The 25,884-nt window shown below is 37.8% G+C and overlaps 1 protein-coding gene and 1 long non-coding RNA gene across 45 annotated transcripts in view; one reads left to right on the top strand and one right to left on the bottom strand.

Moving 5' to 3' along the window:
• LOC145526877 (uncharacterized) overlaps positions 1-5,027 on the top strand; it is a 69,355-nt gene extending 64,328 nt beyond the window's left edge. The window contains exons 5-6 of the long non-coding RNA XR_014069265.1: positions 3,114-4,272; positions 4,606-5,027. This is a non-coding gene — a long non-coding RNA (uncharacterized LOC145526877). The remainder of the gene's footprint in view (positions 1-3,113; positions 4,273-4,605) is intronic.
• Positions 1-25,884, bottom strand: part of INPP4B (inositol polyphosphate-4-phosphatase type II B) — an 802,877-nt gene that overhangs the window by 474,291 nt on the left and 302,702 nt on the right. For 3 of the 44 annotated variants that reach the window (XM_081543580.1, XM_081543583.1, XM_081543590.1), the window contains one exon: positions 11,830-12,031. The exons of the other annotated variants lie outside the window; for them this stretch is intronic. The gene's annotated coding sequence lies outside the window, so the exon portion shown is untranslated. The remainder of the gene's footprint in view (positions 1-11,829; positions 12,032-25,884) is intronic. 44 annotated transcript variants of the gene reach the window in all.

Here is a 25,884-nt window from a genome sequence, read left to right on the forward strand (position 1 = left end):
TCCTTGGGTCTATTAAAGCATCCTGAATGTCAGGCAGCAGGTAGTAACAGACTATTCATGATTAGTGTTGGTCTGTTTGAGTTGAATGACCTTACTGACCTTATGACTCAGGTGTCATAAGGCAGACACTTAGTATGGTTAAATGCAAAATATCAGATCTATGAAGCTGATAACGCTACACAGTTGACTTCTTGGAACCAGGTAGTAATACTTCCAGGAAATGTGATTTCATGGTGCAGAAAGATACCAGATGCCTCCTTGTTTTTCTCTCAATTTAATTAGCCATTCATCAGCAACAATGCATGTTTATGAAAATGCCTGGACTTCAAACAAAGAGTGTGAGCATCTGAACTGACTTTAACATCTCTTCTCCAAAACATCTCAAGCTGATATTGTCATTTACTTTAACAGCTTAGTCTGTGGTGACAATAGAAGCTGTTTCCATTGAAAAGGATGCAAGAATACCCTGGGCCATAATTCAAAAAAAGTATGTTTCCCTACCTACTCCTCTTCCTTAACCCACTTTAATAGTGCTGGTAACTCTTCACTGTTCTACCCTGGTTTTCATGTTGAAAGTCTAACTTTATAACTACAGTTCCTCTATCTTGGTTAGAAGGATGCATTTCATTTTACCATTATTTTCTGTTTACAAAGCTAAATGTTTGCGAAGGTAAATTACTCACCGTCTTTAGTTCATCATCAGATGATTTCACAAAGGTCTTAAAATCTGTGAGCATATACAATTACTAGTGGGATAGATAAAATGAACTGATATCTCTGAATCAAATCTTAGAAAAATGACTGGAGATGAACACGTAATACACTGACAGATTTCAGCAATAAGCATTTGGGGAATGTCTCAGGGTACTTTAGGCCTGACAGGAAACCATGATCATAACCAAAGGTTAAAAGACAGGAACTGTAGATCTTACTCCTCTAATTATAACTTTGCCACCTTCTTGATGTGCCAGAACTCCTACACTATAAAATGATAATTATCTGTATAACCTGATTGGCAGAGTAATTGGCATTAACAAAAGTGATCGATACGTATAAAAAGTTATATAAAAGAAAAAAAAAAACTCTGTGCTACTCTGCCTTGAAGAAACAGTAAAAAATTATTTTAAGTGATTGAGAGCCACACTGTCCTCAAACGAAGTCAAGATATAGTGTCTCTTTCAAATTACAGATGCTGTTTCTTTTCCTCCCCACCTATATTAGCCGGCCAGCCCCTAAGATAATCTCCAATGATCATCACCTTCTGGTCTTCACACACTCACACAGTTCTCTCCCATAAGGGTCAGGTTTGATCTGTGTATCCAATAAGATATTCTAAAGTGATAGTGTGTGATTTCCAAGGTTAGTTCATAAAAGCCATTTGACTTTTGCTTGTTCTTATATCACTCGCTCTGGGAGAAAGCAAACACAACGTTTAGGAGACATTCAAGTAGCTCAGTGGAAAAGCCCATATGATGAGGCATTGAGATGTCTTACCAAGAACCAGCATCAACTGCCAGCCAAGCAATTAACTCATCTTAGAAGCAGATCTTTACGCCCCCATTGAGCTTTCAGATGAATGCAACTCCAAATTAACATCTTGACTGTAACCTCATGAAATCTCAAGCCAGAATCACTCTGCTAGGCTACTCTTAAATTCTGAATCTATAAAAATTGTGTGAGATAATAAATGCTTGCTGGTATAAGCCACAAAGACTTCGGGGGTGGGGGTGGGGCGTAATTTGCTATATACAACTAAAATACTATTTATTCTGATTTTCTACTCTATACAAAATTTACCTTGACTGTATACATATTCTTTCTCCCAACCTTCTTATACACACACACACACACACACACACACACATTTTCAAGCAAGCCCTGTGTCCAAGAGTATGGCAAAATGTCTAGGAGCAACAGGAAGGTGTACACACTTTGATAATGACACAATTTTAAAGAACTGATGCTCCAAGATATATATGTCCATAGTTACACCTGTACAAATAATGAAGGTCTGTCCGAAAAAATGTCCTCAGCCGAGAAAGTGTTAACAGAAATAAACACCACATATTTGATCTTCATAATGTATATAACTCTAAGGTATTTATAACACAGTAGCTTATTTCTTTGTCTTATAGCAGCATAAGTGGAATACTGGTGATATCATTTTACTACCCAGACAGTTATAAATAGTGAGTTAATGGCCTGTCATTAAATCCTGTTAACTGCATGAACTGCGTCATATTATCTCAACTGATAGTGAAACAAATAAGCTACATGGTTAAGAAGAACATCTTGCTGAAATGCTGTGAAAGTCTAGCAGTACACATAAACTAAGTATGAGTTTCTTCAGTAGCAGATAAATTTCAAACACTTATTCACTGTAACTTTGCTATGAATTGTGATTATTAATACATTATATAAAGAGAGCTAAAGAACTAATATTACCAGAAGCACCCAAAGCAGAAAATAAATCACTGTTCCCTACTTGTCTTTAACATTTCAGATCAACATTGAAAAGTAATAAAGTTAGAAAAGATATAAATTTATTGTTTTTATCACTGTATTTCCAAGACTGAAATAACAGATGAAAAATCACGTCTCTAGAAACTTTTGAGTACTTGTAGAATTTTTTAGCAAAACCACTTGAAAACTGTTTTCAGTATTAGATCCCAATATAGTACAACACCTGAAAACACAGATTACTTTGTAGTATTGATGTGAATTTCTCTTAAGTAAATCAGATTCTAAATCAAACTAAATAATATTGAATTGTACTTTAAATGAGGTTTTACTGTACACAAATTTAGTTTCTGCAAAGGTCAGAAATTTTCTTTTATACAAGCCCATAAAATAATTTTTAAAGCTGTAAGAATTATACCAAAATGAAAATTCTAAAAGAATGAGATTCATTATTTTATCTTCAAAAAATAGCAGCAGAATTTTACCAAATAGAAGATGGTATAAAGGATAATGATTATGGAACAACAGTTACAAAATGCTTTTCTGAAACACTCTGATGAGTTTTAACTCCTTAACTCTTTGAACTAGATCTTATACATCTATGGGAATACCTCATTTTACTGTGCTTTATTGAAGTTTTTTTAAAATTGCAGGTTTGTGGCAAACTTGTCCTAGTGGCTCAGCTGATAAAGAATCTGCCTGCAATGCAGGACACCCAGGGTTCAATCCCTGGGTTGGGAAGATCCCCTGGAGAAGGGAACAACTGGCTACCCACTCCAGTATCCTGGCCTGGAGAAGTCTATGCGCTTTATAGTCCACGGGGTCACAAAGAGTTGGACATGACTAAGTGACTTTCACCTTTTACTGAGCAAATACATCAGCACCACTTTTACAACAGCATTTGTTCTCTTCATGTCTCTGTGTCACATTTTGGTAATTCCTGTAATATTTCAAACTTTTCCATTATATATAATTGATAATTGTTATAGTGATCAGTGATCTTTGATGTTATAATTGTTTGGGGGCAATTACAAACAATAAAAATATTGTTGAGACACAGAAATATTGAAATTTGGCCAATTAATAATCCAACAATGGCTTTTAAGTGTTCAAGAGAAAGGAAGAGTCACACACCTTTCACTTTAAATCAAAAGCTAGAAATGATTCAGTTTAGTGAGGAAGACATAATGAAAGCCAAGATAGGCTGAAAGGTAAGCCTCTTACACCAAATTGTAATTTTCAAAGTTGTAAATGCAAAGGAAAAGTCTTGAAGGCATTCAAAGTGCTACTCCAGTGAACACACAAGTGATAAGAATGCAAAAAGCTTTCTTGCTGATGTGAAGAAAGTTTTAGTGGCCTGGACAGAAAATTAAACCAATCACAACAGTCCCTTAAGCCAGAGCCTAACTTGGAGCAAGGACAGAACTCTCTTCAATACTTTGAAGACTGGGAGAGGTGAGGAAGCTGCAGAAAAGAAGTCTGAAGTCAGCAGAGGTTGGTTCATGAGGTGTAAGAAGCCACCTTCATAATATAAAAGGGAAGCAAGTGCTGATGTAGAAGCTGCGGCAGTTTATCCAGGAGATCTAGCTAAAATAATTAGTGAAGGTGGCTACAGGAAATAACAAAATTTCAGTATATACAAAAAGCCTTCTATTGGGAAAAAAAAATATTGCCATCTAGGACTTTCATAACTAGATAGGAAAAGTCAATGCCTAACTTCAAAGCTTCAAAAGATAGGCTTCCTCTCTTGTTAGGGGCTAATGCATGCTAAATTGCTTTAGTCGTGTCCTACTCTTTGGAACCTTATAGACTGTAGCCTGACAGGCTCCTTTGTCCATGGGATTCTCCAGGCGAGAATACTGAAGTGGGTTGCCATTTCCTTCTCCAGGGGATCTTCCTGACCCAGGAATGGAACCTGTGTCTCTTATGACTCCTGCATTGGCAGGCCAGTTCTTTAACACTAGCGCCACCTAAAGCATTAGTCAAAAAATTTGTGCTTAATCAATTTATTGTTCCCTGGTGGCTCAGACGGTAAAAAACCTGCCTGCACAGGAGACACAGGTTAGATCCTTGGTTTGGTAGGACCCCTGGAGAAGGAAATAGCAACCCACTCCAGTAATCTTGTCTGGGAAATCTCATGGACAGAGGAGCCTGGCAGGCTATAGTCCATGGGGTCACAAAGAGTCAGACATGACTTAGTGACTAAACAACTTTGTGTCAAAATTATATCCTCGTGAACCAAGGAATTTAAGATATACCTAGTATTTATAAATCTTTAAATGAATTGCTTATGTAATAAAATTGTGAGTGGATTTATGCTTAATATCATTTCAGAAGGATTGAGCTATTTTACCCTGAGAAACCATTGATGATTTAATCGGAAAACCCTTGCACATTGGATTGTATCTACTTATATATTCAAAGCAGTCACTTCTTCAATAATTTTATAATATCTGTTGAATGAGATAAAAAATTAAAAAATAAAAGTTTTAGCAATCAGTTCTCGCAATGTTTTGGGAGCAATGCATTCCATTTGTTTCAAAATTAAAAATCAACCTTTATGTTGATCTTTGTGTTTTTGAGGTTTTTTTTTTTTCCATATAAAATTGTATGCAAGGACTACTTTCACTATTTCTTCCCAACCAAAACCTACACTGAATATAATGATATGCACAATAATTTTTCAGAAAAATCATGCCATCGAAGAATTACTTGTATGTCCATTTTATGACTAGCTAAAAGGAATGAGACTTAGTCTCTGACATCAAGGAGATGGAAATAGAACCAGAGAAATCAAGTTAAATTACATGAAACGATTAGGAAAAATTAAGTGCTATGATGTGTAACAGCATTTCCCCAAAGATCCATGAGATGTTAACAAATGTTTTATTGAGAAAAAAAAAAAAAAGGCTTCCATGGTCAAATAAGTTTGGGAAATATTTCATAAAACATTACAATGTTGGCAATTCAAAAAGGCTATTAGCATATTAATGACAAAAGTTTTGTAGCAAATTAAATTATTGTACTTTCATTAAACCAGAATATTCAAAAAGTTTTCAATCATAGAAGTCTTTGTTAAAATGGTCTCTTTTTGATGATGAAAATTTCATAATAGGAAAAATAACACAAGTATTTGCCACATTAATGTAGTATATTTGGTTCAGATTTTTTTTTATCAAAACAATAATAAAAGAGGACTTATGCCATTAAGGCTATCCCTCCATCCCTTTTTTCTCCTTCTTTCCCCATTGGTTACCGTCATCCTAAAATTGGTGTATGTTCTTGTCCATATATTTACTTTGACTTAGATATATAGGATTTCTCTGTTTTAAATTTATAAAAATAATATCACTTTTGTACATACTGTAATGTATTAATTTTATTCAGTGTTATATTTATGAGACAGATCCATAATAGTGCATATAGGTTAACTTCATCTATTTTATTTGGAGAAGGAAATGGCCACCCACTCCAGTATTCTTGCCTGGAGAATCCCATGGACAGAGGAACCTGCCAGGCTACAGTTTATGGGGTCACAAAGAATCGGACATGACTAAGTGGCTAACAAAAAAAACATCTATTTTACTAGAGGAATTATGTTCTTTGACCACAAAAATTATCCAACCTATTAAGTACACATGGCTTATTGCCAATGTTTTCCTTTTATAACCAACATCATTGTGAACATTCTTGTACATATACCCTGTTGAGTCTGTTGAAGAGATGTTCTAGAGTATATACCTAGAAATAGAATTAAGTCATAGATACCAGCATCATTAGGGGCTTCCTGGTGGCTCAGTGGTAAAGAATCTGCCTGCCAGTGCAAGAGGCACAGGAGACTTGGGTTCAATCCCTGGGTAGGTAAGGTCCCCTGGAGAAGGAAATGGCAACCCACTGCAGTATTCTTGCCCGGGAAATCCCACGGACAGAGGAACCTGGCGGGCTGCAGTCCACGAGGTGGCAAAGAGTCAAGACATGACTTAGCAATTGAACAATAACCTATGTTATTATCTTTAGTCAGTATTTCAAACTTCTCTCCAAAGCAATTAACTAAGTTACACACCAGCCAACACACTGCAGGAATTCTCAGGGACTCACATCTGCAGACACTCAGATATAAATTTAATCTGATGTGTATGAACTTATAATGTGCTGATATACAATGGTAATATCCCTTTTTAGTTTTGAAATCTGAATATATTTCCATAACCACCTTGGCCATCTGGCTTTCCTTTTTTGTGAAGTGGGAAGATCTGACAGAGTTGATTCTATATTTCCTAAACTAATCCTTCATTGTTCAAATTCGCCATGAATAATTTCCCTGATTTATGGCTTAATTTTCATTTTGTTTATTTCTTTTGTTGATTTTGATGAGCTTTTATGATTTACAGTTTTCTAAAGCTTGTACTTTGATGTCTTATGTTTTCTTCCAAAATTTTCAGTTTTATTTTTCTCACTGAAGATTGTATCCCAAGGGCTATTTGTGTATTGTGTCATACAGACATTTAATTGTCCCAGTGACATTTTTTGACCAATCTATCCATTTCCTACTGATTTTTGATGCCACCTGATCATATACCAAGTCTTTGTAATATAGAGGAGATCATTAGTAGTTGAGAGAAGGGAGAGAATTCACTACTGCACGGACAATTACACATGAGTAACTGCACAAAGAAAGTGGTCTTCAGGTAAGGGCTGAATACTGGATGGAAATAAAGGTTTTGGTGTCAGACAGATGTTCATTCTTATCTCTTCTGCAATACTGCAAGTTAATCTTACTGCAAAGAAATTTCTTCACCTGCAAATGGCGATAATACAACTTATCTAATAGTATTATTTAATGAGGTATTTTAAATGGTTATCACTTCTCTTGAATATAGTGGTTATTCAAAGAGGTTAATAGTAGTAGCTGTAGTCCTGTTGTTGCAGTAGGCTTGACAGAAGTATCTGATTGGGTTAGATGGAAAAGATAGCAGATTTGAAAAAATTTTCTAGGAAAGAAAAATGATACAACTGGGGTATTATCTAACTATAAAGGTGAGAACTGAAGATGACTCTAAGCTGACGCTTGGAGGGAAAGGTAAGAGGGGCTGAAGACACAGAGGTTCTCTTAATGTGGTTCCAGCAGGAGTAATTTCTGAGAATTTAATACAAATGCAAATTCAAGACCCCAGACCTCCTGATTCAGTGACTCTGACACTTGGCCCCGTATTTTAACAATGCTCCCCACCCCCAGGTGATTCTGATAGTCTCTCAAGTGTGAGACCCATGCATTTAGAATGTGATGAGTAAGAGATGATGCTGAGAAATCAGGTAAACAAGGAGTACATGAAATGTCAGAGCTGAATACGTAGATTTCTTACATAAAAGTCTGAAATTCTCCTTTTCTGATGTCTTTGCTTGCTTCTAGTTATTGGTTTGACTTTACTGAATGGCTTCCCAACCTCAGAATCATTTCTCAGCTTTCAGGTTCTCCTTGCAGTCCATCTCCTCAGCAAAGCAATGTCAAGTCTGCAAGCCTTAATTACTCTCCATCCTTTCCCCAATCTCCCTCCACATTGTTCTTCTCCTGCTTTCAGCTTGGATGTTCCTCAGGGAAGGCAGTTTGTCTGGCACCATTTCATCTCACATTAAGTACCATGTACATTTACAGAGCTTTATATATAATAAATGAGGGTAGTAATACCTTAGAACACAGCTTTAATAGTAGAAATCCCTGGTCATTAAATATAAAACAGTGATCAATATATGCATACCTAGTGACCGTTCTCTGCCCCTCAAAAGACCTGAAAAGAATGTGCTGGATCTGTACTATTTAAGAGTACTTTTATTTAAAAAACAAATTTCATCCCAAATCCAATAGATGTAAGTGTTAAAAATAAAAAAGAGGTAAGCAGTAGCCAGCCACAGAAAACAGTTACCAATTTTCAGATTTCTCCATTGTGTTTTTTAGAGTTCTATTGATTCTTTGAGACAGAAGTAATAAATAATAAGAGATTTCATTACAATAGCCTATCAGGGACCTGGCCAGTATACTAATTTCGGCCATAAAATATGTCAATTCCAACTGCAAAGGATCAGCTCAACCATGGTAACAAAGATCAATTGTGTAGACCTGTGAGATAAGTAAATCTGCTGTGGCATTGTTGGGAGCAGCATACACATGGGAAAACTAGCTTCATTTTAAACTAGTGCTGGCTGCCTTGTAACATCTGGGAATCCATGTTTAGTAAAATAAAATCAATCTTTAGGAACTTGGAACATGTCACACTTATTATTCTTAAATATAAGATAATTCCTATGTTTCTATATGTGTTCTTCCTTTTGCTTTATCATTTGCATATCTGACATACTCTATTTGTTATAAGCAAATTGCTAATTCCATCTCACACTTGAGGGAAGAGAATTACCCAAGAGCATGAATCCCTAGGGGCTTGGGATCATCAAAAGTCAAGTCAGAAACTACCACCTACAGTGGTCATCTCTGGGAAAAGCACTTGTGTGACTTTTGTGTTGCAAAGAGAACTAACTTCTCTCTTCATTACAAGCCATTTTTACTTGGAAGATTCATTAACCAACAAACTTTAATGATTCAAGCTTGGGTATTTTTTATAAATTTGCAGAACTGAATATTTACTGAAGATGAACAAAGTCAGTTTTATCAATTAAGGAAAACAATGTTGATAATATACCGACTCATTGGAAAAGACTGATAATATAATGTCCAATATACCGACTCATTGGAAAAGACCCTGATGCTGCGAAAGATTGAGGTCAGGAGGAGAAGGGGGCGACAGAGGATAAGATGGTTAGATGGCATCACCGACTCAATGGACATGAGTTTGAGCAGTTTCTGGGAGATGGTGAATGTCAGGGAAGCTTGGGGTGCTGCAGTCCATGGCATCGGAAGGAACCAGACATGACTGAGCCACTGAACGACAACATTCAACACACTATAGAACTTAAATATTTAAACAAATGCTAGAATTTTGGAAAACTTGTATCCAGTAACAGTCTTACCAGTTTCTCAATACATCAAACCTTTGCTAAAAATTTTGGCAGCAATTAAAAAAATGTTGAGTTTGATACTGTATAATGAAATGTGTTAATATTTGAAAGTGCTCTGAAAGCCAATGTTTTTCAAGTGACCAATGGATGCTTTTACAGAATCATGGATGCATTCATTTAAAATGGAAAGGAGACCAATGGAACTCATGGAACAGTATGAAAAGTTCATTAATATGGTTTCAATTACATCTTGCAATCAGTCTTTAAGACACTCCTACTTACAGAGCTCTGTTATTGTTCCATCTCTAAGTCTTGTCTCACTCTGCAACCCTGTGGACTGCAGCACACAAGTCTTCCCTGTCCTTCACTATCTCCTGGAGTTTGGTCAAATTCGTGGCCATTGAGTCAGTGATACAATCTAACCACACAGAGTGCTAGTGTGGTGTAAAAGAAGAATATCTACTAATATCTGAAAAGGGTATTAAAATACTTCATTTTCAAATATGTAACTGAGGCTGGATCTTTTCCATGTACTTCAACCACAACAATAAATGGCAACAGTCTTACCACTGTGGAAGCAGATATGATTATCTACCCAATTTCTATTAAGCCAAACAGTGAAAATATTCACAACTATATTAAATGCATATCTCATCTCATGAAATCATTTTTATTTGAAAAATAGTGTTTACATTAAACATATTTATATTGTTACTTTTAAATGAATTATTTAAGATAGCTAGTGGGAAGTTGCTATACAACGCAGGGAGCTCAGCCTGGTGCTCTGTGACAACCGAGAGGGGTGAGATGGGAGGGGAGGTAGGAGGGAGGCCCAAGAGCGAAGGGACATATGTATACTTATAGCTGATTCATGTTGTTGTATGGAATAAACCAACACAACATTTAAAGAAATTATTCTCCAATTAAAAATAATTAAAAGAAAAAGAATAGCTCTTTAATTCCCAGAATGATATATATTGATAGATATAATCCACATAAACAAAAGTTGAGTTCCTCAAAACATTTTAAGAGTGCTGTGGATCCTAAGACAAAAAACATTTGCGAACCACTGAGCTAGACTTTGCTGTTTTAATAATCATCCCAGAAGCTGAGCAGTTTGAACAAGATGATTTATTTATTATGCACACTACAAGTTCACTGGTGGAAGCTGAGGGGATGTGCTCACTCTTTCCTCAGGAAACCAGGATCACAGAGACTATCTCATCAAGCTTCTGCCCTCACAAGAATGGGAAAAACAGGGGTATGGAAAAATCTGCAAAGGCTTATAAAGTTTACCTGGAAGTTACATACGCAACTCTTACTTATTAGTCATCCTCCTAAGAAAGCTACAAGGCCACACCTCATTCAAGCCAACAGAGACCTAGTTTTTCCCCAAATGAAAAGGAAATCCATAAATAAGTAGTGAACAATACAAATGACCACTAGATATGCCAACTCCCCTCCATAGATATTAGGAACACTGAGTTGAAAACGATTATGAGGCTGCTTCTAAGCTCACGAGGCTCACTAATTTCCCAATGCTATTGAAACAAATACCACAAATTTAGTGTCTTAATTCAATGCAAATGCATTTTATGAGAGCTCTGGAAATCAGAAGTCTTAAAATCTGAGTGTTGGAAGGGATGCCTTCCTTGCAAAATCTCTAGGGTCTAATCAATTTCCAGTTTGTAGAAAATATGGATTAGAACAATATTTGTTCCTTCAAACAAGTACAATTGTCCACCTGCTAGGTATGAGGCACTATTTTAAATGCTGGAGATACTGATCAGAACAAAAGGCACAGTCCCAACTCTGAGAGCTTACCTTCCAGTGGAAGGAGAAATAGAATGAACATGTAAAGAAATATGCACATATGTGTTAGGAGAAGGATAGGCACAACAAAGAAAAGGCAGGAGAAGGTGACTGAGCGTGATGTGAGAGGTGCTGCTTAGGAGAAAGGCCTGTCTGATCAGGCAAGGATTGAGTTGAATAAGAGGAAGAAATTATAAGTTCTGGAGGAAGAACATGCTGGCATTGAAAATAGCAACTGAAGAGTCCTTCACATGGGAGGGTGCTTGGAATATCTGAGAGGTGGGCCAGCATGTGGCTGAGGAGGAGGAGAGGAGGCAAGGAGGTCAGAGAGAGGGCTAAAGTGCAGATAAGGTAGTGTGCCAAGGACCATGAGAAAGACATAGCTCTTGCTCTGAGATGGGCAGCCACAGTGCCACCTACTTATGTTACGAAGTGAATTATGTTTTTAAGGGGTCACTGACTACTGTGGGGAGAATATAACCCCAGATGGTGGTGGGTGTGTGTGCTCAGTTGTGTCCGACTCTTGGGACCCTATGGATTGTAGCTTACCAGGCTCCTCTGTCCATGCGATTTTCTAGGCAAGAATACTGGCGTGGGTTGCCATTTCCTCCTCCAGGGGATCTTCCCACCCACGGATCGACCCTGAATCCGTGTCTCCTGAATCTCCTGCACTGCAGGCAGATTCTTTACAGCTGAGCCACTGGGGAAGCCCTCAGGGCAAGGTTATAAACCTGAAGAGTAATCAGGAAGTCTGAAATAACAGAGAAAGGAGATGATATTGATTTGCATTAGAACTGCAATGGTGGAAGTAATGAGAACTGTCTGGATTCTAGATAAAATTTGAAAAAGAAAATTAAGTCGATACTGATGGATCCATCAATACTGATGGATTAGATGATTTGGGTGGGAAAGGATCCTTACCAAGAAAAGTGACCACTCTTTAAAACCAGAGGATAGGAAGAGATGGAGGGAGGGAGGGAGAGAGGGAAGGAAGAAGGCTTCAACCAACTTTTCAGTTAAAAGATTTTTGTACCAGAAAGAATAGGTCTTCTTGGAAAATTACTTCTGGGACTTAGGAAAGCCGTTGGATATTAATTAGAAGAAAGATGAATCTTACACAAGCAAAGCATGCTTACTTAGCACCAAAAACATGAAAGGCATTAGGCAAGTCTGGCACGAGTAGCTGCTTCTGTACGTCTGTGTATCTTCAAGAAGCAACTTCCCCTTTAAGAGTCCAAGCTGATGATGTTGCTTTCAGTGTTATTACAATATGATTTATTATTATCTAATCCACACTTGAGTAAAATGGCCCTGTCGTTCTCTGAACAGAATAAAATTTCTTGAGTAGATATTTAACAAGCCCTTGTGAAGGTCACATTTGCTGTCAACTCCACAGTCTCGGGCTAAAGGTAAAGATTCTACAAAATAAACCATGACAGTAGTAAGAAGAGGGCTGTTTCTCCAGCCAGAATTTGCTAGTGCCATCTCGAAACTTCCGTTCTTTGGTTTCTTTCCAAAATATTGATATTAAAGCATTGATTAAGCTGAATAGAACTACTGAGCACATATATTATGCATGTGCTTTTTAATGCATGAGAACACTTTAAATAAGTAATATTTTTGTTTTAATTTACTTTTGTTTCAACAGCCAAACATTACATTCTGAGTCAAGCCGCAGTGAATTAGAAAATTGTATTATAGATAGCCAATCTGTATTTTCAATTTATCACCATGTTAATTTTATTTTCTGATTATCATTAGATGCATCCACTTATGTCCCTTGCCACCACCACCATCCTGACCCAAGCTAGATCCATCTGTAGTCTGGGAGGTACAATCTCCACCTACCTGATTTCAGCATGTCTTGCCAGCTCTGATCCTTCTCTGCAGAGCAGTCAGAATCTTCCTCCCCTAAACTCAAGCCACGTAATATTTTCCCTCTGCTTAAACACTTATAAAGGCAGGACTTCCCTAGTGGTCCAGTGACTAAGACTTTGCGTTCCCAGTGCAGGGAGCTCTGGTCAGGGAACTGTATCCCACATGCCACAACTAAGAGTCAGCACAGCCAAATATATAAATATTTTTTAAAAACTTAATAAAGGCTTCCAAAAGTTCACAGGATGAAGAAAACCCACTGGGGACCTGTAGACACCTGCAAGTAGCCTCGCCACCCTTTTCAGCTGGGGACCCCTCGGTTCTCATCGCTCTTGGCTCTTGTCATTGCTCTAGTCATTTCCCAGACTAGCTCTGCGCCCAGCCATCCCAGATCTTTGCACAGGCTGCCCCACTGCCAGGACACTCTTTATTCCCATCCTCTCTTAGCTCTTCTTTAATTCGACATCTAGATATTTAAATAATCAACTGTGAATGTAAAATGGATATTTGGAGGAAAAGAAGCTTGGTAAATTCAGATCTTTCAACTCTACTCAAAGGCTATTTGTCTGCTGACCTATGTCTCACGGGTTTCCCTTGTAGTTCAGTCGGTAAAGAATCTGTCTGCAATGCAGGAAAGCTGGGTTCAATTCCTGGCTCGGGAAGATCCCCTGGAGAAGGAAATTCCAGTATTCTTGCCTGGAGAATCCCATGAACAGAGGAGCCTGGCAGGCTACAGCCCATGGGGTTGCAAGAGTCAGACACGACTTGGTGACTAAACCACCACCAATGCCTCATGGGTTTCAAGAAAATCTTATAATTTTGTTTTGCTGTACATTAGCAGCTATAAACTCTAATGATAAGTATTAGTATTTTTTATAGTAGTGCTAAGAAAGAGATTCAGATGTCACTAACTAATGAGCTTTGAAAGCAAATGAACCATATGTCAAAAAACAAAGCCTCAAGAAATAAGTGAATCAGAAAATCATTTCCGTACTACAGTGTCCAAAATGACAAGTCTAAAAAGTGATTGTGCTATTCACCCTTTTATCTTTGGAGGTCAATGTTCAACACATATAAATACAACATCAGTCTCACAGTCTGAATGAGCTCAATTTCAGTTCTATGAATATATATATACAAGACAAAGGTTCTCACTGCTCTGGAGAAGTCATAAGGCTCTGTTCAAAAGATTGTTTGCTCTCAAATCACTGCAGGACAAACTGATGCATCTTTCTAGAGTGACTAGACAGGAACTCTTTGTCTGATCTTTATCTGAGCTAAAGACTCAAAACAATATGCTGTCAACCTTTTGTCTTGATTAGTAACAAACAGAAACCAAGTTTTCCCTCTATTCTAAAATAGACAAAAATATTTCTGAAAAAAAAATCAAACAATAAAAACAACGTCAAGGGACTTCCCTCATGGTCCAGTGGTTAAGACTCCACCTTGCAACGCAGGGGACGTGGGTTCCAAGGATGGGTTCCATCCTTGGTCGGGGAATTAAGATTCCCCATGCCTTGGAGCAACCAATCCCACGCACCACACCTGGAAACTGTGTGCTGCAATGAAAAATCCTGCATGCCACAACTAAGATGTGACCCAGCAAAATAAATAACGTCAAGCTTTAGTTCAGGCTGACCCAACAATTTCCCATGAACATAGCAAGAATTGTTTCTGACATTTTTAAGAAGGAGGAAATCCATTCTCAATCACCCTCCCCATATTACATTTACAAAAATTCCCATATGATGCTTTTCAAAAAAACTAGACTTCGAAAATTAGTTTGATTTTCAGGAACAAAGCGGAGTGAAGCTAAAACTAAAAATTTCACTTTGACCTCATTAGCAAAATGCTAAAGGAAGTGAAATAATGTGTTCGTAGAAGCAACAGGAATACAATCCACCTTTAAAAACTGTGATGACGATTCATGAACGCCTGGACCTCACACGTGCCTCTTTGAACACACTATTAGAAACAGAGCTAGTGTGGTAGTCATCAGTGCCAGTCATCAAATTCCTTTCCTGTGCACACAGTAGGACTGCTTTTATTAAGATGGCACAGCCATGACCTTGCTTTGGCCAACAAAATATTAGAAGTTATAGGTGTCACTAACAGCTCATGCATAATTGGCAATATTCCTTTCCAACTACTGCTGCACTGGCATGCTGTAGATGGTAGAAATGCCATCATTCTGGATCTCTAATTACAAAGACATGGTTTGGAGCCCCAGCTAACCCACTGTGGACCTGCATCTTGAGTGAGAAGTATGCCTTTGCTCTTTCAAGTCTTTCCAAGTTGAACTTGTTCATTTATCTAACATAACCTAGCTCACACTGAGTGACAAACATCTGTAAACTCAAGTCATCAGAAATAATTTTGCATTGTATACTATGATTATAGACATATACATATAATCATTTATTTATATTTATATATGGGTATCTTGGGTTTTCCCAGGTGGCTCAGTGGTAAAGAATCTGCCTGCAATGCAGGAGATGAGGGTTCAATCCTTGGATTGTGAAGATTACCTGGAGGAGGAAATGACAACCCACTCCAGTATCCTTGCCTGGGAAATCCCATGGACAGAGGAGCATGGCAGGCCACAGCCCATGGAGTCGCAAAAGAGTTGGACACGACTTAGTGACTAAACAACAACATGGGCTCATAGAATGAAAGAGAGCAAAGGATACACAAATTGTAGAATGTTATCAGATTTCAATGCATTAAAATTCCTTACTCTGCAGCTCTCTTAAATTTCCTTTTAGGCTTTTTAACCTGAGAGAGAAAACCTGTATGCATTTCTATAATCACTGGAGTAAGTACTCTTTCACAGGTACAGCGCAATTTCCTGGTTACTGAAAACAATACCATTTGCTCTTCAAATGCATCCCCTAGGGAAGTCAGAGTTCATTCTCTAGTGTTTTCCAGTCTTATGTTCATATTAAAATATCTGCAAGAACATCCATTTTCATGTATTATCTAAAAGGAGTACATCTTTTATTACATTATCTAAAGGAGTACATTTGTACCATCTTGAGAGATGGTACAAATAACTAAATTTATGCACAATTTGCTGAGCAATGCCAAACACTGGTAACATCATGAGTCAGCTGACGATTCAACAGAAGTCCCTGAGCACCTAGAATTGCATCTTTTGTCCCCTGTCTGATGATGTCCCTTGAATTCAGTAACAACTCAGAGAGCAAGAAAAGCTGAGGGAGAGTTTAGTGTATCCACCTACACAGAACAGGGTAAATTTGTTTTTCTTTCTTCCAGAGAAATGTCAACAATTTTCATGGTATTTAAGTACAAATAAATCTCTGAGCAGGGACTTCCTATATTTCAGGCAAAGCACTATTTCCTTGCCCACGCAAGTCTCTTAACTCTTCTTAGAAGAATCTGGATATAAATGAGAGCAAGATGTATGGCAGTGTAACAAGAGTAAGCAGCTAGCTTTCCCATGGCTGCTATTCTTGATTTATGAAGAAGAAATGCAAGAAAGGAAAGTGAGCTGCAATGATAGTCTTATTTCTAATACAAGGCTAATAATATCATTTACAATTTAGGGTTGTGAGGATTAAATGAGCTATTCCACACAAAATGCCTGGCATACAGTAGGGGCTCCAAAAATTGTAATTGCTATAATAAAATATTGTCTAAGCCCATAAATTATTGGCATATAGACATTTCCCAAGTTTAATTTACAAACATTCTCTTTTTTTCCACTCCATACTCTTTTTCAATGGAAATCTCATCTAATCTCCAGGCTTCTACTATTAACCCAAAAGGAAGATTTGTAAGTTTACATATTCAACCTTCCCCTGATTTCCAGACTTATATTTGCAATTCCTTCTGGAACACTGAGTGGATGACCCACTGTTTTCTCAAATTCTTTATGACCACAGCATCCATCATATCCCCAACCTGGTACTGACTTCAGACATGGGTGAGGATGGCCCTTGCCTGAAAGTCTGATGTGGATTGGTCTACTTTGACAGCATTCCTCTCCAGGGAACAAGGATTCATCAGAACAAAGAGGTCTCATCACTGTATAGTTGTAATTGCCCTATTTTCTTCAAGGGCAAGTAAAATTATTGACAGATTAATATTATAGAACTAAATTTCCCAATTATCTGTATAAGAATTAAAATAAGCATTCAATCCTCGGTTCAAGAAATCCAGCAAAGTCTTAAATTCAATATTTCTATAAACAATGCTAGTTGATTCGCTAAATCTCCTTTCTGTGTATGACTTGGCAATTAACTGCCCTCCTTTTCTCCATCTTCCACTTCAGAAAGCATTTCTGATTCTAACTTCTAAAAACTGGGGCTGAACGACATCTAAGCGGGGAAAAGATAAATGACCATTAATTCCACTGATAATTAACCACCTGAAAATTAACAAAAGACTTTATTATCATCATTTTCTGCCATTCTACAATTTAGGATTTTACTTCCCTCTAACTAGAAAAATGATTATTTTTTCAAATCCAAAGAAGGGGCAGCTGCATGTAGATGAGCGTGCCCTGGCATTTCTAGAGCTGAAGGTGCCTCTTCCTGCAACTCACCAAAGAGCTTCTCTCAGAACTTAAGGAATCTGGGAATTTGGGCAGTGCTATCCATGATGGGAAGGGGTTGTCTCAGCACCTTGGAAGGCTACCATGTTCCCTGATGACCCCATCCCTCTATTATCAATGAACTGATTCTAAGCAAGCAAAATAACCAAGATTAGAGGAAATGATATTGATTTTCTTTTCTGCCTCTGGCAAGGATCTAACAGGTCAATTGGACAGGTCGCTGAAACTTTTTCCCACTTCACTTTCCTCATCTCTCAAATGCATAATTTTGGTACCTAAAATTATGCTTCCATATATGTGACCTATTACTTTGTGGGAAATTTAAACATACTACAAATCACATTTTTGGGAGTAAGTGGTTCGACATGCTTCCTCTTTGCAGGTGTATTATGATTCATAAGATCACTTGATTTTGGAAAACATGATGAAGAAAGACAAAAAAAAAAACAGCAAGTAAAATCACTTGAATGGAATCCATGATACCACTGATTGATATAGGTTATATGATATAGGTTATTGATATAGGTTATAGTGGTTATAGGATAAGATCTAGTCAAGAAAGTAGATATACATGATATACCATGTACTGATGATGACCAATTATCATTTGCAAAAGTCTACGTTTCAGTTCATAACGGTGCAGTTTCCAGGATTCCTCATATTCTTTCTCATCTATAATTTTCCAAATATTCCCTTTTTTTTTCTTAGAATTGCCCATTTGGCTAGAAAACCCCTATACCTACTTGAAGATGCCATTCACTTCCTTCTAAGAGCCAACCTTGATCACTCCCAAGAAGGATTAAGAATTAAATTAATGGAAAAAAAAAGTACTGTTTTGGTAACTGTTTATATGCCTGTGTCTCCTGCTAGACTGTAAGAATCTCAGTATTCCCAGACCTAAGATAGTGTTGGACGTAAAGATAGAACTTGATGCAATTTAATAAATAATATAAAATTACTCAGTGAAAATGTTCTTAAACCTCTGTTTTTTTCTTGTCGTTTGACATTTCATTGCTATTTAATGAAATTTTTAAAGGTTAACTTTTTGTCTCACTTGTGCTGTTGTCATTGTGATCTTAAAACTGTGTTGTTGTCACAACATGTAGACAGTCAAGCATTATTTCTGTCTAACGTACTTGAAATGAGCTGAAGATTTTTACCTACTGTGTTTTCTGTGCTGGCACATCCAGTATAAAAGGTCTAGCCAAATTTGATGTTTTACAAAAAAACTTGCATCTTCTTTCAAATCTTCTAAGGATTAAAAACCAAACTATGATACCCAAATGTAATTCTTAGAATTTAATCTAATGTTTATAGTGAGCACTCTTACAGATCATACTAGTCAATAATTACCATCTATAAGACAAATTTTACAGATCAAGTTAGAGGTTTGAAAAGGATTCACAGTCCAGACAATATATTGTGATTTTTTTAGGGATTAACTCTGGAAGTATTATTTTGGCTTGATGAACACTATCATGTTGTAAATGTCAACAACCATCATAGTCCACCTAAAGATATGTTTTTATTGAACTCAAATATACTGTTTTAATGTTAAAGGTAGAGGTCACAAGCTACTTCCTCAACACTGAAATGAAATTTTCCTTGGGACTTCCCTGGCAGTCCAATGATTAAGACTCAGCTCCCATGGACAGAGGAGCCTGGTGGGCTACAGTCCATGGAATGGTGAAGAGTCAGACATGCCTCGGCGACTGAGCACACACATACTACCACTGCAGGGGACGCGAGTTCAATCCCGGATTGGGAGACTAAGATCCTGCATGCCACACAGCACCAAAAACAAACAAACAAACAAACAAAATACTCCTTTGGCATTCTTCTTTGGCTCCTTGAACTTGGTTATTACACTGAAATCCAGAGAGAAGACAGAGAGGAAATGAAATAGCCTGTGTCTCTCACACATGCTGCAGTCATCTAGAACTTCAGTATACGTAGTCAGTTCCGAGCACCTCCATTTGAGGCTTGAATGGGGCCGACCTTGGATGAGTGTAATGGTCAAAACTTGACCTTCTTTTAACGTGAATTTCCACTCCTACTTGCCATTCTCCATCCAACACCACTCCAGCCATCCCAAACAATTTTCAAAGAGTTTACTAGGCAAAGATCCCGGGAAATAGGGGATGATTAATTGTGCTTAATTTAAAAAGACAAATTAATTCATAGACAGCAAAGGAAAACTCTCAAAGTAAACACAGTGTATACATTGGAACTGACAGCTGCTGAGTCCTGGGTGATCAGTAGATGTAGATTTCTAGAGGTGCACATGGGGAATGGGAGAAATAGGGCCTCAGTGGAAACATGGGCAGGCGAGATTCTTAAAAGGGAAGCCAAAGAATATACTTTAGATGGCGGCTAAGTACATATATGATCCTGCTTAAATGAAACAAATAGAAGGTAATAGTCTCAGAGAGCAGAAGTTACACACACACACATACGCAGGAAAGATGAAAGATATCTTAACACATGAACTCTAGAAATATTTAATAATTATTCCAAAATTTACCTACAATTGTTCAAATCTTAGTTTCAAAGTAAGCTCGAGTTCAAAATGTATAAATTCTTATTTCAGGAAAATGTATTCTTCCCAGTCCTTTCTTGAAAACATTTTGTACCTTAAAAAACAACAACAAAGCCCTCACCTAAACTTGAGGATTCTGAGAAATGATCACTAATGACCTTTATAGGAGAGGCACCAAAAAGCACAGCTTGCTTTTGATGGTTCACCATGCCCCTAGTCCTTGTGTAAGTGGCCTTCTATACTCCTTTTCTTTGTAACCATTATTTTTCAAACATGAACATGTTCAGCACTGATTGCTAAATTGGTTAAATCCACATGACAAAAAGGGCAGCCAACAATCTGGAGTGTGTTAAAAATGGTAATACTTTAAAAATAATGTCTTACAACAGAGTAGAAATTTATAAAAAAATAATGTTGACATTCTAAGTGCGATCTAGTAAATTCATCAGGATCATATATATATACACACACATATATACGTATATGAGAGAGAGCTATAATCTTTCAAGCAAACACATTATTTTGCCTAAATATCTGTAACACTAGATATCATAATTCTTTGTGATATCACAAAAGAATCCTTTGAATGAATATTCCAGTTTAAGAAAATATGACTCAATCTAAGTATAACCTTAAAGAATTTGAAGAGTTCTCTTATTATAAATACTGAGAAGCATATAAATTGCTCCTTGGTGAATGAGCCAATTTGAAATTCTAACTATTTTCAAGGTAAATAAAATCCATTCACATATACATATTGTAGGCATGGGCATGAAGGTCAAGGAAGGTAAAAACACTTTCCCCAGAATTATTTTAACAAAATGATTTCCCTGCTTTGCCCGTGGCTCAGCGGTAAAGAATCTATTTGCAAGGTAGAAGACTCAGTTTTGATCCCTGGGTCGGGAAGATCTCCTGGAGAAGGAAATGGCAACCTACTCCGGTATTCTTGCCTAGAAAATTCCATTGACAGAGGATCCTGGAGGGCTATAGTCCGTTGGGTCACAAAAGAGTCAGACACGACTTAGCGACTAAACAACAACAACAAATTGAAATAAGACTTCCTTCCACTTAGATACTACAGAAGAACCTTTATAGTTACAAACCATACAGTCTTCTACCCATAAACGCAAAAAGAATCAGTTAAAAAAAAAGGAGCTTGAGACAGAGACATACAGAGGCTAGAAATTAAATGAAATGCTATGAACTTGATCCTAGCTCTGTTCAGGCCTCTTTTCTGAACAAGAAAAAATTAGGTATTAATACATACCCCCCCTCCAAAAACACACACACAAATATCATGCTGAGGAGACAGTCATTTGTGATAACAGCTCAATGATAGGTGATGCAGACCAGAAATGTTCCTTCATTCTCCAACCAAAAAGTTTGGATGATCTCCAGGTTGAGAATACAAGACCAGCGTCAGGCTGGTCACCACACCAGCTAGCTGTTTGCCAAGCTTGTCACCCAGATACCTGTGTGACTGGAGAAGTCATAAAGCAGCCAGATGGCATTTACCTTGCGTATCCACAGGACAATATAACAGCAACACAAAAATACTTCCTACTGAAGCAGAACATGATTCAAAGCAGATTTGAATGAAGAATATTATCAGGCAGAATAATTCTGCTTTTAAAGATTTATCTGTATTAAGGCAACCAGTCCATCAATGAGGTGAGTTCTCGTAGCTGATACGTGATGGAGGTCACAGTAGCTGAGGACAGCTGCACTGATGGATTGAGCCCACCGATAAAATCAAAAGATTTGATCAGGAGTCAAGAACACAAATTACGGTGGCCTCCTTTCCCCGGCCTCCTCTAGTCGTTATCACACTGTGTCTGGCTGATGTGAGAACAAAACCTAGATTATTTTATATAGACCAGGGAGTCTGAAAGTTTCTCCCCTGGCTTCCACAGCAAGGTTGCCTGTGAGAGCCCAGTGAGGAGCCCAAACTGAATAAACTTCCACATCCTTGTTCCCAGCCCCAGTGTTAACATTGCCCTTTTGAATCTGGTGTATGTTTTGTGCTTCTGTTTGGGGTATTTGATTCAAGAGTTTCTCGGGAAAAGCGGGGACTAACAGGGCTTCCCTGGTGGCTCAGTGGTAAAGAATCCAATGCAGGATTGGATTGCAGACAATGCTTCTACCAATGCAGGAAACATGGGTTCAATCCCTGGGTTGAGAAGACTCCGTAGAGGAGGAAATGGTACCTACTTCAGTATTCTTGCCTGGGAAATCCCACGGACAGAGGAGCCTAGAGGGGGCTACGGTACCTGGGGTCACAAAAGAGTTGGGCATGACTTAGTGACTAAACAGGGAGAAGTGGGGTACATGTTTATGATAAATCAAGTTAGGATATTTTTAGATTATGTTTAGAAACAGTAAAATAACATATAGAAGGAAAATACATTACCGAGCTTTTAAAGAAATGACTGATTCCAGGGGGAAAATAGCATTGACTATGGAAATAAAACATCTGTGCTCGATTCCGGATCCCCTTTTATCATCTGCCTATGCTATGCTCCTTGTCAGAATTACTGAACAAAGAAGGCAAAAACCTAACTTTCTTCACTCACTTGACTCTGATGTTCTGGGATGCAATTTCACTTCTGCCAAGGAGATGTCTCATCCTGAGATTTGGAGACTGTGAGGGAGACAGTGACACCGCACAGGGCAGATGGGCTTCTACACATGTGGGTGTCAGCAGCCACTCAACTCCAAGTTTCCTCCCTTGCCTGGTGGGCGTAGGGAGGCTTTGGCAGCAGTGTGGTTATGGCAGCAGCAGCTCCTGACCTCTGGAGCTGGGGTGGTGTAAAAGTTTGATGCCAGAGGCACCAGGTGGTTGCCTGACTTTCATGCCTGCAGCCTGTTAGAGATTTTCTAAGCACTGATCTTTGTGTCAGATCCACTTTGCCTAAAGTACCCAGAGTTGCTATTTCTTGCACTGAACTCTAATGATAAAATGCCATTAGGTAGGAAAAAATAATGTGTACTGTGTAAGCATGTTTAATGACATTGGAATTCTGCTTACAGAGTGTAACGTTGATACAAATGCCTCTTTTTGTCCTGTATTGTCTTTATTTTTCTCTTGTGCCAAACACATATCTAAGCATTGTTTCAAATTCTCCAAAAATCTTGTTCTCATTCTCTGTACCCCCACTCCCACTGCCACTCCATTAGCCCAAGACTTTTCTAATTTTCAAAAGCTTCCTGCCTTCTTGCCCTCCCCTGGTGCTTTTCTTCCTTCTCCTACCTTCAGTCTTTATCAGACCTCCTTATTCCTCTAATACCTAAAGGTCCTCTTGGAATGTCAATTTTCTCTCTTCTTCTCTATCAATCAAGATAATTCAGCTGTCCCAGCTCCCAGCCCCAAGCTAAGAAAGCAAATCCTGTCTCAATAATCGGCAAAACAAAAGAATATCTTTACAGTTCTGGTGGGGTTGTTTGGGTTTTGCTTTTTATTTTGTTTTTAGCGTGAGCCTGACATTCTACTCTTTGCCTTAAAGAGCTATCCAAATTTTTCTTCTAAGTGTAATTCTCTTCCTAGCCAGAGGTCTGTTGCAAAAATAACAACAGAAAAAACAAAACAAAACAACAACTCTTTTTTATTAGAGCATAAATGACTAGCTGATTATCCAAAAGGTATTCTTTCCTTTCATAGTACAGAGCTGTGGATGGGAAGCAGTGCCCAGGTAGGGGAGACATTTCCGGGTCCTCTTTTGTTTAGGTCAGCATCATGACAAGTTTTGGCCAAGAGGTTGTAAGATGTGCAGTCTGTGGGCTGAGGTGCCTATGTATCCAGTGGGCCTTCTCCATCATCTCGTCTCCTTCTGAAATGACCTGTAAGGCCATGGGGTGAGGATAGGGGCATTCAGATGGAAGGTGACAGTATCCCTGAATGACTATGTGGAACAGAGTCCTCACCACCCATTAGACAGTGACATAGCAAGCAATACACTTTTACTGTTTTAAGACACAAGGATTTGGGAGATTATTTGCTAAAGCCGTTAGCCTCATCATAACTGTTTTAAGCACACCTTTTAACTTCAGTATCAAATTAATGTGTGTGTGTGCTTCTAGACTTGAATAGATTGGCCACATCAATACTAATAAAAATGAGGTTGCTAAAAAGCTATGGAGAAAGATTACTGAATATGTGGATGTGCTGAGGAAAATACCATTCCTCATCAAAATACACTTGATTTCTTAATAAATAAAATTTTAAATATTTACTTTATACAAGTAGACACCTCAATTTTTAAAAATCTAATGTGTTATGTGAATCTACAATAAAGCAAATGATTGTGACATTCTTGCTTCTCAGAGCACCAAACAGTATCTTTTGAATTAAAATATTTGGGAAATAATGAGCTTTTAGCATCTATGCAACACTTTGGTTGGTCCTGTTTCATCAATGATTTGAATACAAATATAGAGGATAAGGGGTTTCCCTGGTGATTCAGATGGTAAAGAATCTGTCTGCAACACAGGAGACCCAGGTTCAATCCCTGGGTCAGGAAGATCCCCTGGAGAAGGGATTGGCAACCCACTCCAGTATTCTTGCCTAGAGAATTCCATGGACAGAGGAGCCTGGTGGGCTAGGCCTATGGAGGTCACAAAGAGTCAGACATGAGTGAGCAACTAATACATACACATTACACATACACATAGAGAATAAGTTTCTTAAATTTACAAGTAACACCAAGTTATATGAATCAGAAAACATACTAAAAGATTTGAGTCATGTTTTCCAAAGATTTTAAAAGCTATCATGGTAGACAATTAATATTCTGATCTAAGCTTCGGTTCTGATATTCAATAGCATATGTATGAACAAGAAAGCAATTTATATGAAAAAAAATGTACAGGTGTTAGTTCTCCAAGATTGTAATGAGCCAATATTTGAGGCAGCTGCTGGCATTAACGCAGTATTAGGCTATATTAATAAATGTGCACTCTCCAATTCATGGGCTGTTAGTCTCATTTAATTCTCCCCAACTATATCTGGACCATTTGGTTTGGTTCAGAGGGACAGATTTTAGAGGAATGCTGAAAAATTTGACTCTGTGATCAAGAGAAGAATTAATAGTGAGATGGACATAGGGGTTATAATATATTTAATAGATTGGCTTAGAGATTTATCTTGCCTAGGGAGGAATTTTTATGACAAAACAAAACAAAACAAAAGGTATAAAATGCTTGAATTTATGTTTTTTTTAAATTACTTATCTGACCAAGAAAACCCAAAGAGTTTGGAAAACAAACAAGATATGTTTTAGGGAAACAAAAGCCCTTGACTTTGCCCTTTTTTTTTTTTTTTTTGCTCCAGATATGTTGGGGAAATTGAATACAGAGGAAATCTGTGTATCTTATTTGAAATCCTTGGGTGTATCAGGGCATGAAGATACCCCACTGTATTGGCATAGGCTTCAGAGGATGGAGGAGATTCTTAGGAATATTCAGGAACAAAGTTGTATGGGAATGTCTCAACACAAAAGTTTCCTACATCAGAGAATGGTATAGAAGAATAGCCAAATATTTTTTTGTCCCAAGAATAACATAGACCTTAAGAGGGAGGAAGGGAAAGAGAGAGAGGGAAGGAGAGAGAGAAAGAGAG

This window comes from Giraffa tippelskirchi, chromosome 11, assembly GCF_054371585.1.
Source record: "Giraffa tippelskirchi isolate mGirTip1 chromosome 11, T2T-mGirTip1v1.2.pri, whole genome shotgun sequence".
Taxonomy (NCBI): domain Eukaryota; kingdom Metazoa; phylum Chordata; class Mammalia; order Artiodactyla; family Giraffidae; genus Giraffa; species Giraffa tippelskirchi.